At 48.7% G+C, this 15,718-nt stretch overlaps 1 long non-coding RNA gene across 1 annotated transcript in view; it reads left to right on the plus strand.

The window, feature by feature from the left end:
* The window catches only part of LOC140398256 (uncharacterized), a 91,372-nt gene extending 78,829 nt beyond the window's left edge, over positions 1-12,543 (plus strand). The window contains exon 3 of the long non-coding RNA XR_011937447.1: positions 11,340-12,543. This is a non-coding gene — a long non-coding RNA (uncharacterized lncRNA). The remainder of the gene's footprint in view (positions 1-11,339) is intronic.
* The last annotated feature ends 3,175 nt before the right edge of the window (positions 12,544-15,718 follow it).

The raw sequence follows: 15,718 nt of genomic DNA on the forward strand, positions 1-15,718 counted from the left end.
TGCCTCCCTTTTCTTTTTGACGAGGCCTACAATATCTCTCGTTATCCAAGGTTCCTGAAAATTGCCGTATTTATCCTTCTTCCTCACAGGAACATGCCGGTCCTGAATTCCTTTCAACTGACACTTGAAAGCCTCCCACATGTCAGATGTTGATTTGCCCTCAAACATCCGCCCCCAATCTAGGTTCTTCAGTTCTCGCCTAATATTGTTATAATGAGCCTTCCCCCAATTTAGCACATTCATCCTAGGACCACTCTTATCCTTGTCCACCAGCACTTTAAAACTTACTGAATTGTGGTCACTGTTCCCGAAATGCTCCCCTGCTGAAACTTCTACCACCTGGCCGGGCTCATTCCCCAATACCAGGTCCAGTACCGCCCCTTCCCTAGTTGGACTGTCTACATATTGTTTTAAGAAGCCCTCCTTGATGCTCCTTACAAACTCTGCCCCGTCTAAGCCCCTGGCACTAAGTGAGTCCCAGTCAATATTGGGGAAGTTGAAGTCTCCCATCACCACAACCCTGTTGTTTTATTCTTTTCCAAAATCTGTCTACCTATCTGCTCCTCTATCTCCCGCTGGCTGTTGGGAGGCCTGTAGTAAACCCCCAACATCGTGACTGCACCCTTCTTATTCCTGATCTCTACCCATATAGCCTCACTGCCCTCTGAGGTGTCCTCCCGCAGTACAGCTGTGGTATCCTCCCTAACCAGTGGCGCAACTCCGCCACCCCTTTTACATCCCCCTCTATCCCACCTGAAACATCTAAATCCTGGAACGTTTAGCTGCCAGTCCTGCCCTTCCCTCAACCAGGTCTCTGTAATGGCAACAACATCATAGTTCCAAGTACTAATCCAAGCTCTAAGTTCATCTGCCTTATCCGTAATACTTCTTGCATTAAAACATATGCACTTCAGGCCACCAGACCTGCTGTGTTCAGCAACTTCTCCCTGTCTGTTCTGCCTCAGAGCCCCACTGTCCCTATTCCCTAGTTCTCCCTCAATGCTCTCACCTTCTGACCTATTGCTCCCATGCCCACCCCCCTGCCATACTAGTTTAAACCCTCCCGTGTGACACTAGCAAACCTCGCGGCCAGGATATTTATGCCTCTCCAGTTTAGATGCAACCCATCCTTATATAGGTCACACCTGCCCCGGAAGAGCTCCCAGTGTCCAGATAATGGAAACCCTCCCCCCTACACCAGTTGTTTAGCCATGTGTTTAGCTGCTCTATCTTCCTATTTCTAACCTCACTGGCACGTGGCACAGGGAGTGTCACTAGGATAGGGAATCAATGGTAACTCTGAATTGCCTCTCAGCAAAATAACAGAAGGAAACCATTGAGTTCCTCGAGTCTGCGAGCCATTCAATCAGATCACGGCTATTCTGCACTTTTACTCATTTTTCTGTCTTGCATCTATGACCAGAAGCCATCTGCCAAAGGCCATCACAGGCATCAGAATGTCGCAGTCAGCAGGCCTCCTCCACCTCTGCTGCTGATGTCGGGGCTGTACCGAGGCGCAGGGTTAGGAAAGCTTAGATATTTTGCTGTCACCTCTTGTTGACGGGTATTCGAACTCTGCAAATAAATTGCACTTATTGAAATTCATTAGGAGGGTATGTGAATGTTCTGGTCAGATACAAGTGTTTTGATTTTGCTCTTTGGAATCCTCTTACCTCAAGGTTCAGCTATCCTCCTCCCACTCAGAGTGTTGCATTTTAAGATGCACATTCCTGTGATGTCAACCTCAACGCAACTGATCTCTGGACCCTTGTGTGTTGTCAGGAAGCTGGTTGAAATCTTTGTTATGAGTGTATGATGGTAATATTTTGAATCCTTATTCCTCAAGTGACAGCAATGGTTGAGAACAGATCATCCGCGTTGATATTCAAGCAGCATCTGGGTCTCCTCAGATAGGGTCTGAACACAAGACACTTTAGGACAAGAGTCCAAGGCTGGTCCGCATCTCATTCACGGCAGTGTTTGCATCACTAGATGGCGTTGAAAGCTTCAAGCCTTGTCTTACATCTCTCCTGTTTCTCAGTGGACTTTAAGTTCATAGAGCGAGTACTTTAGCAGGTCACTGCTGAACAAAGCTAAGATCATGTCCTCGCGAGTCATGAAGTCAGAACGCTCAAGTGTGAATGCAGGACCTGTCCTCTCAGCAATGGTTTGACTATTCCCTAAGCTGACAGGGAATGGCTTAGTTGGTTAGGGAAGATGTTTCCAGATGCCATCACTTAACCTTTTTCCTCCCGGAACCTGTCAGCTATTAAAGTGTCATGGGTACATCTTCCACGTCTCCCATGTATTCCCTCGTCCATAGCATCAACGCACTCACACAGTCCCTTGGTAGCTCCTGAGCTTCCTGCACCTCCTCATCTTTAACTTCCAATGAGCTCTCATCCTTCTCCAGTTCACCCTAATAGAACATAGAACATAGAACAATACAGCGCAGTACAGGCCCTTCGGCCCACGATGTTGCACCGAAACAAAAGCCATCTAACCTACACTATGCCATTATCATCCATATGTTTATCCAATAAACTTTTAAATGCCCTCAATGCTGGCAAGGTATCACCAATCAAGGGATTGTGAAGGGCTCAGAAATCCCTCTCTGGGACATATTGCAGAGAGCCACTTGAGCTGTCCAGGCATCTGAACTGTATCTTCAGAGGTCCTGTGGTCTGCACTGTAGAGCTGTGAGCAGCACTGTACCTCTTCGGCATGGGTTTGAGGGCTGCACACTGGAGTTATCAGCCAGCATTTAAGTCGGTAGCCCTTATCCACCAGCAACCATCCCTGCGTTCTGGCCCCTTGAAAGTACCAGGCACCTAAGCGTAACTGAGGATGCAGGAGCCATTACAACTCCGAGGGTAACATGCACACACATGCAGGATGTGCATGCAATGGTCACAAACATGTTGCACATTGATGGAATGGTAATGCTTTACAAACCTTAGGGGTAGCCAGGGAGCTCATATAGCCACATGGATGCGGTCCATTACACCCTGTACTCTTGGGAAACCTGAGATAGCTGCAAAACCAGTGAAACTTTAAGCTTGGCTATCCTCGTCCAGAGCAAACGTGGCATAATGTTGGGCCTTCCTGTAAAGGGCATCAGTCACCTTTATGCAGTGATGTGTTGTCGGCTCAGAAATCCTGCTCCAGTCCCCTGTTGATCCCCGGAAAGATCCAGAGGAAAATAAATTGAGTGCTACTGTCACTGACCACTGGCAGAGGAAGCTTCCAACCCCACATGGCATCAGGTCTCCACAAAGAATGTGGCATATGAGATGTACGAGGTTTCTGGACAATTGCAGATATGCCGGCATTGCCTATTACCTTTTTATAAGAGGAGACTCTTTGCCGATAGATTCTCGGTGTGGGGAGACCCCTCTGCTGTTTGCGTCTCTCCTCCTCAGCCTCCTGATTATGCTCAGACTCCCCTTGGCCTTGTCTCCCAGGCAGTGCCTCCTGCTGCAACTGTGCATGCTAACGTCTATCCCTCCTTCACCTCCTCCACTGAGAAATGTAGCCTGGAGAACTACACTCATTTATTTCTTGCCTTCTCACTGAAAGTAAACATTGAGGGCAATGATGATTTTAAAAAAAAAATCTTTATTTACATTTTCAACAGATTTTCAACAAACCCCCTCCCCCCACAGAAAAAAGAAACAAGAACATAAGAACACAACCCGCAAAAACTATACATAGCATTTCCCCAAACTACCATAACCCCCTATATAATAAAAACACAAATAGGGAAACACCCCACCCTAACCCAAACGCCACCCCAAAAGAAAACCCCCCTCTCCTCACCCCTAGCCCCCCCCCACCCCCCACCCCCCCACCCCCCACCCCCCCCCACCCACCCCCCCCCGGGCCCGGTCGCTGCTGCTGCTGACCTCCTCCTAACGCTCCGTGAGAAAGTCTAGGAACGGTTGCCACCGCCTGAAGAACCCTTGCACAGACCCTCGCAAGGCAAACTTTATCCTCTCCAGCTTGATGAACCCTGCCATGTCGTAAATCCAGGCTTCCACGCAAGGGGGCTTCGCATCCTTCCACAGTAACAAATTCCTCCGCCGGGCTACCAGGGACGCAAAGGCCAGAATACCAGCCTCTTTCGCCACCTGCACACCCGGCTCGTCCGACACCCCAAATAATGCTACCCCCCAGCTCGGCCTGACCAGGGCGTTCACCACCTTGGACATAGTCCTCACAAAACCCCTCCAAAACCCATCCAGTGCCGGGCACGTCCAGAACATATGGACAGGATTTGCTGGGCTCCCCGAGCACCTCACACATCTGTCCTCCACCCCAAAGAACCTACTCAACCTCGCCCCTGTGATATACGCTCTACGAACAACTTTAAACTGTATCAGGCTGAGCCTGGCGTAAGTGGAGGAAGAATTAACCCTACTCAGGGCATCAGCCCACAGACCCTCATCTATCTCCTCCCCGAGCTCCTCCTCCCATTTGCCCTTTAGCTCCTCCACCGAGGTCTCCTCCTCTTCTTGCAGCTCCTGGTAAATCGCCGAGACCTTGCGTTCTCCAACCCATACCCCCGAGATCCCCCTGTCCTGAATCCAGCGTGCTGGAAGCAACGGGAATTCCCTCACCTGCCGCCTGACGAACGCCCTCACTTGCATGTACCTGAAAGCGTTTCCCGGGAGTAGCCCAAACTTCCCCTCCAATGCCCCTAGGCTCGCAAACATCCCATCAATGAACAGGTCCCCCTTTCTTTCCCTGCCCGATGCCAGCTCAGAAACCCCCCCAATCCATCCTTCCCGGGATGAGCCGCTGGTTCTCTCGAATCGGGGACCAAACCGAGGCCCCCACCTCACTCCTATGACGCCTCCATTGCCCCCAAATCTTCAGAGTCGCCGCCACCACCGGACTCATGGTGTAACTTGTCCGCGGGAGCGGCAACGGTGCCGTCACCAGCGCCCTCAGACTCGTGCCCACACAGGACGCCATCTCTAGCCTCTTCCACGCCGCCCCCTCCCCTTCCATTACCCACTTACGGATCACCACTACATTGGCTGCCCAGTAGTAGCCACATAGATTCGGCAACTCCAACCCTCCTCGGTTTCTGCTACGCTCTAGGAAAACTCTTTTTACCCTCGGGGTCTTATTCGCCCACACAAATCCTATGATGCTCCTGCTTACCCGTTTAAAAAAGGACTTAGGGATCAGAATGGGAAGGCACTGAAATACAAAGAGAAACCTCGGAAGAACCGTCATTTTAACCGACTGCACCCTACCCGCCAGTGAGAGTGGCAACATATCCCATCTTTTAAAATCTTCCTCCATCTGCTCCACCAACCACGTCAAATTGAGCTTGTGCAGGGCCCCCCAACTCCTAGCTACCTGGATCCCCAGGTACCGAAAGCTGCTTTCCGCCCTCTTCAGTGGAATCTCATCTATCTCCCTTCCCTGGTCTCCTGGGTGCACCACAAAGAGCTCACTCTTCCCCATGTTAAGTTTATATAAATCCCGAAAAGTCCTCAAACTCCCTAAGGATCCACATGACCTCTGCCATCCCCTCCACTGGGTCCGCAACATACAATAACAGGTCATCGGCATACAGCGACACCCGGTGTTCCTCTCCCCCCCGAACCAATCCCCTCCAGTTCCTGGACTCCCTCAATGCCATGGGCAGCAGCTCAATTGCCAGTGAAAACAACAAGGGGGACAGGGGACACCGCTGCCTCATCCCCCGGTACAGCTGAAAGTTCGTAGCCACACTCGCCACCGGGGCTTTATATAGTAGCCTAACCCAACTGTTGAACCCCTCCCCGAACCCAAACCTCCGCAGCACCTCCCAAAGATACTCCCACTTCATCCTATCGAAGGCCTTCTCCACGTCCATAGCCGCCACTACCTCCGCTTCCCCCTCCACCGAAGGCATCATAATTACATTAAGGAGCCTCCGCACATTGGCGTTCAGCTGCCTACCCTTCACAAATCCCGTCTGGTCCTCATGAATCACCCCCGGAACACAGTCCTCAATTCTCGTGGCCAGTGCATTCGCAAGCAACTTCGCATGACATTGAGGAACGAGATCGGCCTGTACGATCCACACTGTAATGGGTCCTTGTCCCGCTTCAAAATCAAAGAGATCAGCGCCCTGGACATTGTCGGGGCAAGGTCCCCCCTCCCTCACCTCATTGAAAGTCCTCACTAGCAGCGGGCCCAGCAGGTCCACGTACTTCCTATAAAATTCTACCGGGAACCAATCCGGCCCCAGGGCCTTCCCTGCCTGCATGCTCCCTAGTCCCTTAGCCAGCTCCTCCAGCCCAATCGGTGTCCCCAGCCCAACCACCTGCTCCTCCTCCACCCTCGGGAACCTCAGCCAATCTAGAAATTGGCGCATCTCCCCCTCCCCGTTGGGGGCTCCGACCTATACAGCTCCTCATAGAAGTCCCTAAATGCCTTGTTTATTCCCACCGCACTCCGCACCGTGTTCCCCCCTTTATCCCTAACTCCACCAATTTCCTTCGCTGCCTCCCTCTTCCGAAGCTGATGTGCCAGCATCCGACTGATGTGCCAGCGCCTTCTCCCCATACTCAAGCGCCGCCCCCTGCGCTTTCCTCCACTGCGCCTCTGCTTTCCCAGTAGTCAGCAAGTCGAATTACGTCTGAAGGTTCCGTCGCTCCCTAAGTTGTGCCTCCTCGGGGGCCTCTGCATAGCTCCTTTCCACCCTTAATATATCCCCCAGAGGGCAATGATGGTTAAAGAGTGCAGATAGGGACACTCTGATTGAGAGAGCAATGGGAGATGTGGGACTGCATAGCTTTGGGTTCCTTGATTGCACACACATGGAGGGAAGCACCAATCTAATCCCGAGATACTGGGCTGGATTCTCCATTTGGGGGACGAAGTCCCCACGCCGGTGTGAAAACGGTGGTGTTTTACGCCAGGAAAACTGGCGCAAAACAGCCTCCGATTCCCTGATCCGTGGGGGCGGGGGGAGCGAGCAGCATACAGCTCCCAGCTCTAGCTGCCGATACGGCCCGGAGTATTGCCGGGTGCGTGTCCACGCATGCGCGCGGCGGCGGCTTGCAACAACCGCGCCGTGCTTCATGGCGGTAGCAGCCCACGGACCCGGCCCTCAAAAATAGTGCCTCCCTTTGGCTACCTCGCGTGCCCCAGACCGCCCCTGCACAGTACCCCCAGCCCCGAATAATGCCCCCCCTGCTCGCAGATCTGCCCTCTCCTGACTGTGGGGTCGCTGGACTGAGTCCGCAGCCGCAACGCTGTATTCCAGCCGAATGAGACCATGAGAGTCTGACGCCATCGGGAACTCAGCCGGTTGGGGACGGCGCATCGGGGGGGCGGGTCTCAGGCAATAGCCTGAGGCCGTGGATATAGCGTGCGGTGAACTCCTAGAGTACAGCGTTTTTCAGGGGACGGAGCAGCCTGAAAGTGGCCGCGCCCCCGATTCAGACGTCATCGGAGATTCTCTGCCCCGTCGCCGAACGTGATTTTGGCTTTGGGGCTCAAAGAATCTAGCCCATGACATCTGAAGCACTCTGAGGGGTGATAAGTTGTGAATGAAACGTTTGAATAAAAATAGTTTGACACTCAATTTTTTGCAGTTGCACAACTATGACGTTTCAGTTGCGCATGGTGAATGAGTGGAATCCACTCGGTCACAGATGAATGGTATTAATTGTTAACCCATGACTTCCCTTTAGTGATATATTGGCAGATATTGCACAGCTGTGCCCCCTGCACTACAACCTTCACTCTCCGAGGCTGAATTTTGACCTTTGACCCTGTTGATATTGAAACTTTGATGTGAGGCTATTGGGTCCTGCCGATTCATTTAACAACTCAGAATGAAATGATTGGCTTGCTGTTACTTCCTCGGCAACAATGTCTCTGACCTTTGTAACCAGCCAGGTCGTGGCCACTGTTGATCCCAAGAACAAGCCTTATAGCCATTGTAGCTGTCCTCTCACAATGACTCTTACCACTGCCAGACAGAACCTATCTTACTTTTGTTTTTGCACAACGCCATTATTCTGGGACATCAAGATGGTGGTGTTAACCTCTACTCAGAATGGAGTTTGCCCCTGCCTCCCTCAGTGTCTGCACGCCTCTGATTAGCCTGGCGCCTCACGATGTGCAGGTACACCGGCCTACTGTTATTTTCCAGACTCTCCACTAATACTGGATCCACGGGCTGCACGGTGGCGCAATGGGTTAGCCCTGCTGCCTCACGGCGCCTAGGTCCCAGGCTCGAATCCCGGACCGGGGTCACTGTCCGTGTGGAGTTTGCACATTCTCCCCGTGTTTGCGTGGGTTTCGCCCCCACAACCTAAAGATGTGCAGGCTAGGTGGATTGGCCACGGTAAATTGCCCCTTAATTGGAAAGAACTGAATTGGGTACTCTAAATTTACAAAATAAAATACTGGATCCAGTCATTGTTGTAGTGGACATTCTGATCCCCCCTCCCCCACCTCCGACCCCATCACCTACAGAGTGTGTGCACCATTATGTTCAAAAATGATCCCATTAGAGATTCACATCCAGCCCCCTACCGACAGGCTGCAAATGCCCCAGTGACCATCACCATTCCCTCTGCAATCCAGTGCAGAGCCCACCAGGGACGTCAATAATGATAATGATCTTTATTGTCACAAGTAGGCTCACATAACATTGCAATGAAGTTACTGTGAAAAGGCTCTAGTCGCCACACTCCGGCACCTGTTCAGGTCCACTGGGAGAATTCCGAATATCCAATTCACCTAACAGCATGTCTTTCGGGACTTGGAGAAATCCGGAGCAACCGGAGGAAACCCACGCGGAACAGCCCTGCGCACCAAACTGTGATTTCTTCCTGTGGAGCACAAAGCCCTTGCTCCTCCCTGTAGCTGGGGTACACGAAGCTTCCAATGATTTGTCCTGATGCACTTCTGCAATGTCTCTAATCTTTAACTCCAGACTGTGAGATCCACATAGCCCCTGGATTGCCTGTCATCTGTGACTCCTTTCCATTTCACAGCAAGAATGTCTGCACTCTCTGACTCCTGTCTGCCAGCCCCTGAACTAAAATGGGAAGCTTGCCATAGTTCCCCTTTCCAAAGAGGACAAAGTACAAAATGACCCTTCCAAACCACTGCACCCCCCCGACATGCTGGTGTGAACCATTCCCAAGGTGCCACACCAACAAGGCAACCCCATCCCCATATTGTAGAATCTGCATTCACTTACAGTAAGCGATGAGGTATCCTTGAGCACCCCTGCCCTTGTTTGTCAGCTTTTCATGTAGCCTTGTTGGGGGTCCAGCTTCCCAGCTCTCGGTCTTCCCTCTGCATTCCATTGTCCCTCATCCTTATCCATCTCCTCGCCCCTCTGCCTGCCATTGTGAACCCTTCGCCTTTCCCTCTGCCATTGCACAGCCCTCCTTTCACATTGCCCCCTTGTCATCATCAGCTCCCCACAACCCCTCACCCCCCCAAATGCCTCCCCCCCCCTCCCCCCGGCCGACCTTCAGTCCGCTGAAGTGGAGGTTGCATGAGTCACCAAGAGAAGAAGACCCCTGCATTCCCCAACCCCGGGCGCAGTACTAATCTGAGTCAGTGAAAGGGAAGGGTCCTTGAGTTGAGGAACACAGTGTGACATTATGAGAAATGTACAGAACTGTAAGGGTTAATATTATGTCTGAATCAACAACTAGAAGGAGCTAGATGCAGGACTATATAAAGCATCAATTCTAAACCTTCTGGGAGAGTGTTGAGGAGAAGGCTGGGAGAAATACTATAGGAAAGCTAGTGTGAGTGAGAGCAGATCATCGTTATTGTATTAGTTAGAGATTAGTGGTAGATGAGTGTAGATTGTATGTTTATTGCCAATTGTTTATTACATAGAAGTAAGAGGTCGAATTCAATTAAATAGTGTACATAAATATTCAGCTTTGTTTAATACAAAAGCTAGTTGTGGTCTTTGTGAACATAACGCCAACCATCCTAGGATCAGAACCACAAAGAACACCACACACAGTGCTATCCATAAAGTCCAGCTCAGCATGGAGCTGGCTATGGCAGGCAGGCTATGTATGTTGCACTCATCTCCAAGTATATTGCAAAATTAGGTCTTTTTCAAATGGGTTTGAGGCTGATATAATTTCCCGCTGGTGTGACGCACACCTGGACGACTTGATGAGATTCCGGCAAGAGGCAGTTTTAATGAGCATTCATGAGGTGCAAATGAATGCAAATGACATGCATGTCACCAGGCAGTGAGAAAACCATCATACCATCAACTCTCCACTGGGAGAATTTGAAACTGTTTTTACAGTAGCAGGTTTCTGGCTTTTTGTCTCCCGCAGGATTCTCCGCCCTCGCCCACCATCAAACCTGCTGCTGATGAAATGGGACAATTTTCTCCTTAATGCAAATTTTTTCCAGTGAAGTCAACATTTCAGTCACTAACAATGGTTAACATTCCAACTGGAATCGTCATAGATTCGCCAGCAGTTTTCTTTCTCTGTGTGTATTTTAACCTTGGGTTGTCAATTACATCGAAATTAGTGATGTGTTATGTAATTTGGAATAACACAAGATGCCACTTGATGCAGTTTTGAGTAAAAGATGCTCCAGACTTTGAAGTGAGTTCAATGTGTTTTATTGAACTATTAGCACAGTTCTCAATGAGTTCGACTCTCCACTAATCTAAATGTAGTAACTCAGTCTAACTGAACCAGCCTTGCTCTAAGCCACATGCTGGGGTGTGATGCTGAGGATACACCCTGTCTCACTCTGTAGATGTTGGTCTGTGGAAAGAGGCGGGGTGTGAGTCCCTCATCCCTTTTATAGTGAGATACCACCCCTGAGTGTCCTGACTGCTCATTGGTCGTGTCCTATTCTATGTGTTCATTAGCTGCATGTTTGCATATCATGACAATTACATGTATAAAATTAATGCAATCACAAATGTACATTAAATCCTGTATTTACTGTTTTGGACTGTCTGCAGATATTAATCTGTTCAAGTGCTCAATAGTTAAGATTGGAGATGAAAGAATTTCAAAACAATCTTTGCTTTACTGATATACTGCTCAGCATGATTCCAATCGAAATATTTAAAAATTCTTGGTGCCATTAATTATGTATGCATGCATTTTTTGTGGACTGTCGGCATCAATTTTTAAGAAGGCTTTGGTCATTGACCCCAGCTTCCTGAATCCTATTTTTGTGACTTACTGGAACTTGAAAGGGTGGATTCTGGAATTCGCATAGCTATGGTTGACCCATTAAGGAGATTTATGTTAAGAATCCTTTGCACATTATTTTAATGCATGTCATTGAACCTACTTATTTTAATGCAGGTGTATAGAAGATTGTCACTATCGTCCATGACACATTTACGATGCATTACCAATTAGACCTCCAAGAGTTGCACTCAAAACCCGAGAAGAATACTGAACTATTATTCAATGACATTGATTCAAGCGTGCCATTACCATGTTGTGTATGACATTGCACATATCTCCAGTGAAGTATCCTGTCATAGCTCTCCAGATACAATGTAAGGATTCATGTCATACAAAGTTTCAATGGAAGGGAATTATATAGTCATCTGTTAGCTCCTTCAGAGGTTCCCTGTTTTAAATTTGTATTCACTATTCAGATTATAAATTGATGATTTGCATGGCTCCATTTCACATTACGTTAGCGCTAAATCTAATTTACTACAATCATTATTACTTGAATTGATATATTTGCTCTCGCTAACAGTGATTTATTGAATAGAACTTCATGTATCTTTTAATCAATGTCAAATATTTTGCGTGCAATTTTATTTTTTTGCTTCCTAGCAATGAATTTCCTGTGCTACCTACCATATTTAATTTATTGTGTCCTGGAGGGTGTTTAGTTATGTTTGGAGCCAACCTATGCAAATAATAACAAACTGCCTGTCACGGGTTTTTCTGTATTGGGTGCTTTGTTAGCGGCAGGCAAAATCATTCACTATTCTGGAGGATGATTCGGCCATGGTCTCTCCCAATTTGCTTCATCCAGGCACTGCTACCATCTCCTCAACCACCAACTGGGAGGAACATTTTGGTAGTTTTATCTCCAACAAACAATCCACATAAGTTGCTCCTCATTCAACCACCAGAGCCAGCTCCAACCTAGTCTCTCATTCACTTTTGCTCTAAATCATGGGCGTAATTCTCCGATATTGGCGCGATGTCCGCCGACCGGCGCCAAAAATGGCCTGAATCAGTCCGGCATCGCGCCGCCCCAAAGGTGCGGAAGTCTCCGCATCTTGAGCAGCTGAGCCCTCACCTTGAGGGGCTAGGCCCGAGCCAGACTGATTTCCACCCCGCCAGCTGGCGGGAAAGGCCTTTGGTGCCCCACCAGCTGGCGCGAAACTGACCTTGCCGAGCGGCGCTTGCGCGGGAGCGTCAGCAGCCGCTCACGGCATCCCCGCGCATGCGCAGTGGAGGGGGTCTCTTCCGTCTCCGCCATGGTGGAGACCATGGCGAAGGCGGAAGGAAAAGAGTGCCCTCACGGCACAGGCCCGCCCGCGGATCGGTGGGCCCCGATCGCGGGCCAGGCCACCGTGGGGGCACCCCCCCCCCGGGGCCAGATCGCCCCGCGCGCCCCCCCCCAGGTCCCCAGAGCCTGCCCGCGCCGTCGTGTCCCGCCGTCCCAAACGTAGTTCAATCCACGCCGGCTGGCGTGGGTTGACAGCGGCGGGACTTCGGCCCATCGCGGATCGGAGAATCGCCGGCGGATTCCCGCCGACCGGCATGGCGCGATTCCCGCCCCCGCCGAATCTTTGGTGGCAGAGAATTCGCGACACGGCGGGGGCGGGATTCATGCCGGCCCCTGGCGATTCTCCGACTCGGTGGGGGGTCGGAGAATCGCGCCCCATGTCTCTGAAGATTCTCACTCTTCATCCATTCAAATTGTCTGTCAAATGTCCTTGCATTTGTCCTGTGTAGGAATGAAAGTTTGACATTATTGCAATCCCAGACCAAACTTCAACAGTGGCCTAGGATACTGGACATCCTGGGGTTTACTATTATTGAACACTTGTGGTATCTCGAGGCAATACCGTGTAGACATCAGCAAGGCAGAACAAAGTGTTTATTGGCAACTAACAAGGGTAACTTACATACAGACACCGAGTCTCTATTCAGGTGTTCGCAATCTGGCTCCTGGGTTCACTCTGACCAGAACCCCACTCCCCGGGCCCTGTGCTTTTTCTTCATTGGTCGGGGTTCATGTGCTCCTGCACGATAGGCCCCAAACCAGTTACATGGACTACAAGGGCATGCCCCTGAAAGGGGTTGCGTTACCACACCAGTGTAATCGAGCAGAAACCCCAAGAATCATTGGATCTGTATTTAAGTGGGCAGAATCTCTCAGGGTACATGAGGGATACCTCAAAACTGCTGCAGGGCTGGGGTTGCCAACTTTGCTTGGATATGCACTGGGCACATCCTGCCTCCACTCTCTCTTTCCCCACATTCCATACTGCTTTCCTTCTGCCATTTGGAAAGCAAATTGAAGCACCATTACCTGATCGGTTGATTTGGACCTTTTTAAATTCCTTCTTGGGATGTGAGTGTTGCTGGCTAGGCCAGCATTTGTTGCGCATCCCCAAGTAGTCTGGAGAACATGGTGGCAAGACACCTCCCCGAACTGCTGTAGCCCATCTGGTGTACTTGTGGCGCTATTATCTTTATAACCAATAAACAATGTGCAAAGAAACTTAACCGTAAACACAATTTCTTGGTTCAGTTTCCTGAATTTTCTGAGGTTACCCCTTAGCTGCAGGAGAATCTAGGGCAATCCTAGAGGATTAGTAACTGTTTGAGGAAGATAAAAGGTGTCCCCCTCTCTCGGCCATAACCTCAAATCCCATTTCCATGAACAATCCAAGTTGCAATATCCCCAACCCAGATATTGGGAGTTGATAATTACCAGCGGCACACATAATTACATTTTCAAGCAGAATGAGTCATTGTCATTCCTAAAGAAGAGATTTGATTGGGGTTCTGCCTGATGTGTTAAAAAAATCATTCATTAAATCAAAAAAATTTCTATTATTTCTGCAAGAAGAGTTAATATGACAGCTGTAACCAAGCTAATAACTGCTCCGGCACGCATTACAGACTTCAAATAGCTCTTAAGCCAATTGACACGAAAACACCATTTAGAATAATTACCTTACGCATTGTTCCATTAAGAAGGAATTCATAGGGTTGTAATACATACAATGTCACACAAGTTCCTAAAATAATATTTCCAAGCTACAAAAAGCTTTATTATGCTGGCTTCCAAGTTATGTACGACTTGTATGGGTTCTTTGCTGATGGTAGTACTGGCTGAGATATTCTGTTGTTCTTCGTGTTGGACTACTTTGGCGTGAAGCAGCTTAAAGTAATCCTTCGAACGCCATTCAAGGGAAGAAGTTGAAGCTCTTGCTCCTCCTGCACCATCCACAAAATTCTTGACTGAAATGTTCTGCTCAGATAAGGCAGCAAGCAGGCATATTTCTCAAGGAGGAAGGTGTTAGGAAGCATGGATAAAATAACAATTAAAGTATTGGATAAAAGGAACCTTCAGTTGCACTGAGGGCTGTTGATATGTTTGATTAGCCTAGCAGTGGGGTGAACAGATATCTACTTGAGTCAAGTAGAGTACAATTGGTCATATAATTGTAAGACTTAAAGATACAAAGTGTAGGAGTTCAAATGAAGAGATAAGAATGCATGTCACACATATGCTAAAACGTGACTTCTAAGACTGATTGTTTAGGTGGAACAAGATCAAATGTGATGAGCCATATATCAGAGGTATGGTTAGTCTTGTACAGTGCGAGCAACTTAAATCACAACCACGCCTAACTGGAAACAGAATTCTGCAAAAAGCAAGCTTCTGTTCTGAATGCTACTGTTTTAAACCTCAGAGACTACGCTGAAACAGAAGAAGTTTCTCAAAATAAAGATTCAGGTGCTGTGTGGTAATTATTTTCTGGATTTGACTCAGTGTTAAAACCAATGGGATGTTGTTTTGGCGAAGGTATATTATCGGAGTTTAGGAAAGTGGATAGATTTGGAATGGGGTTGTAGAGCTCCAAATTTCTTTCTCTGTCAGTCTGGCCTCAATAAAAGTTGAGACGGATTCGCACGTAAACAGAAGTTATTTATTTAGCTTGCAAGCTTGAATCATCTTACAGAAACGTAAGAGACATCCAGCCTCTTACATCCCAGAAAACGACTGAACTAAAAGACAAAGGGATCTCTGCAAAATCAATTCAAATGGTATCAAGTTTCACATACTCGACGGACATAGGTCAGCCTATGTCCCTCCTGACCTGTTCGATCTATTCTGATTGGCTCACTTCCAATCCCTTTCTCTGGCCCCTATCAATGCAGCATCACTATCATAGACACACCTCTTCCTGCTTTTTCCATGCGGTCTCAAATTCCTTTGTCCCTAACTGCAAGAATCAAAGTGGCTTATTTCTACATTACATTAACTAGTAACTCTAAAGTAACTATTTTATATCACATTCGTCATTCCCTCCTTTTATCATTCCATGATAACCGAACTATCCAATCTATAGCTACGGTTCCTCATCTAAAAAGATCCGTCGCTGCATTTCCAATTCCTGTCTTAGCCCCCCTTCATCTGCCTCACCCTCATGGATTTTAACAGTTAAATTTTTTTTCTCGGTGATTGGGGC

This window comes from Scyliorhinus torazame, chromosome 21 (genome assembly GCF_047496885.1).
Source record: "Scyliorhinus torazame isolate Kashiwa2021f chromosome 21, sScyTor2.1, whole genome shotgun sequence".
In the NCBI taxonomy this organism is placed as follows: domain Eukaryota; kingdom Metazoa; phylum Chordata; class Chondrichthyes; order Carcharhiniformes; family Scyliorhinidae; genus Scyliorhinus; species Scyliorhinus torazame.